The sequence below is a fragment of the Solanum tuberosum genome, unplaced genomic scaffold (assembly GCF_000226075.1).
Source record: "Solanum tuberosum cultivar DM 1-3 516 R44 unplaced genomic scaffold, SolTub_3.0 scf00688, whole genome shotgun sequence".
Classification (NCBI taxonomy): Eukaryota; Viridiplantae; Streptophyta; class Magnoliopsida; order Solanales; family Solanaceae; genus Solanum; species Solanum tuberosum.
Window position 1 is genome coordinate 110,985 of NW_006239599.1, and position 3,172 is coordinate 114,156.

The following is a 3,172-nucleotide window of genomic DNA, read 5'->3' on the forward strand; positions in this document are numbered from 1 at the left end:
CATTTGGGACAACTTCAAGTATCACTTAATGTTTTTTCTGAAAATCTAATTTACTTTCGTAAACTGTGTGTCAGATCAAAATCAGATTAACAAATTCAAAAGGAATGAGTAATAAATAGCTCATTTAACTAAATAATAAATATGTAACTTAAAATCTTGTTAGCTTTTGGTTGAAAGCTAACAAGATAGTTACAATGATAGTTGCATTGTGGCTTATAATATATAGAATATATATCTTTATTGTTATACAAATACTCATATATATCTTTATTTTAATGAAAAAAATATTTTTAATTTTTTTTTTTTTTTTAAACGTAGAGATACAGCAATGTTTTTAATAGATTAATTAAAAAGAACATTATCATATATTAGTAAATTTAGTATGAAAACTATGTAGTACTTTCTCAATTACTCATTATGAACAAACAAACCATCATGACTTCCACAAAAATGGCTATTTATTTAATAACCACGATCTACCCCACTGCACTTTTTTGTTATTTTAACAATTAGACACAATTTATGGTTATTTACATAATTTTAATTAATTAAGTAAAACCTAATAAAATTATAAAAAGATAAACTAAAAAATTTATGGACCAACCATTGGTTGGCAGATAAGCTGAAATTCTGACAAAGTAATCGGACGACGAATGGGACCGCAACACATGTCACGATGTTAGCGACGTTAGTTTGCTAATTATATAATTTTTTTGTTTAATTCCCTTTTGGTTTAAATTTGGACCACAAATGTAAAATGGATTAATTTAGTTGATTAGTTTTAATTAATTTAATGAGGGTGTCATATTCATTCCACCATTGACATTTTCATAATCCTAGGATAAGTTTGTTTAGTTTAGCCTAAACGACAAAAAAAGGGTTGTTAATTATTATGTAATTAAGAAATTAATTAGAATAAAATAATCCAAATTAATGTAACTACTCCATTGTTTGTTGAAGGTATAAAAAATAATTCTAATGTTCAGGTCAGTTTGCATGCATCTCGACTAGTTTTACGGGCTATCTGTCACTTTTCATTAATAACAGATGATGATAAGTAACTCAATCCATCAAATTTAAGATAGTGTGAAAAATCACTTAGTATATTTATCTGTATTACGATCGTTAAAGGAATTTATTAAACTTTTTATTTTATTTTTTTACTTGAATAATGAACCTTTTTTGCAATTTATTGCTAAGCATGCTTATGAGAGATGGAGGAAAATTAGAATATTTAGAAAAAGTGCAAACAAAAGTAATTTAATTAATAATTAAAAAGAAAAAGGTAGCAATCGATTGTTTCGTAATCTAAGAGTAACTAAGAACCACAAATTAATTAAGAAACATTACTTAATTAAGTGAATATAGATTCGAAGAAGTTGTTTCTTATAGGCCCTCAACTCAAGATAAAAGTCGTAGGGATATATTGAAAGTACAAAAGTCAATAGATAATAATGTAATGATAATACTACAAAATAATACTACAAACAAACTACACGATATAACTACAACCGAAAGGTTGGTATTCCATCTTATTCGGAGTTAAATTCAAAGGGAAAAAATTAAATCAATGCATAATTAATTATCTCATAATTAATAGGAGTGTTAAAGATGATAATATTGATTAAAACCATAAATATTAGATTAATTGAACTTTAACATATAGCCTATATATGTTGAGTGGTGTGGATTGCACGTTATTAGGAAAAGCAAAAACCTAAAATTATAATTAGGACCACATTTGCACCTACTTATTCTTGCCTATAAGTAGTCTATAGTATAGACTCTATATTATATACTAATATTTTACGCAGTTTCAATTTATTTATTTGATTTAACTTGACACAAAAAAAAAATTAAAAATAATATTCTTATAGTCTTAGACTAAAGATACGTAAAATGTATCAAAATATCATTTAATCGCGTGCTCTGATTAAACATGTCATGTAGAAAGTTGAAATTAAAGAATTGACAAAAAGGGAAAGAGACATGTTTTTAAAACAGACTAAAAAGGAAAGTAAAATAAATAAATTAAAATGGTGAGAGTATTATTTTCATTTAAGGTTAGTATATAAATATATGCTCCTTCATTTTCGTATTTCCTCGATCATTCAAACAGATTTAAAATATTTTACTTGAATTAAGAGTTTATTCGAAACAATCTCTCTACCTCCACGAGATAGGAATAAGATTTACGTATTCTTTATAATCTTTATATCTCATTTCTAAAATTACATTTGTTATTATTGTTAGCAGTTAGTACCTATAAAGATACAAACTATTTTATTTTATTTTCTTACAAAGATGATTTGAATATGTTTAGGATAATAAACGAATATTATTTTCCACAATTTTGTAATACACAAGTTGGAATTAGATATACATATATTCACATGTCAATAACTTATTTTTTTGGCCACAAATTAGAATATTTATGCAGAATTGCATCATGAAAATTGACTACTAAATTATTTTAATTAAAAGAAGATCCAACAATGACTCATTTGTCTCTTATTATATATATCTTCTTCACTATAAAGAATACCTTTTTTATATACATTTCCTTGAAAAGTATTTTTTAGAAAAGTTTTTTATTTTAAAATAAGATAGGAAAATATATGGGACGAAATATATTACATTTAGTCACCAACACGGGTTGTAGTGCAGTGCTGGAATTGCTTCACCCTTAATCAGAGATCTTGTGTTTGAGTCATGGGTACAAAAAAAATCCCAACAGAGTCACCCCGTCACCTCTAAATGGTCCCTGTAGTGTGCAATCTGAATTTAGTCGGAACTCCAAACACCGGATGAAAAACAAAAAGAAAAAGAAAAAAATTACATTTAGTCGGGCTAAATAGAATGGATCACTAGTTTGGGCCACAAAATGAACCTAAATTGGGCTGACACCTAGCCCAAAATCTCCTGGCCCAGTATCCAGCATGATATAGGGGTCATTTGCACTTATGCCCGTATTTTGTACTGGTCTTTAATTTATGCCCCTCATAACAAATAAGTAATAACTTTTCCGAGAACATAAGTTTATATTTTCATATCATAATATTTCATAAGTATGCTCGAACAAGACTCTTCATGTATCAATTTAGATTACATATTTTAGCGCAAATCAACCCAAGTTTAGATGGGCTGAATTTGCGGATCAAAATGAATTGAT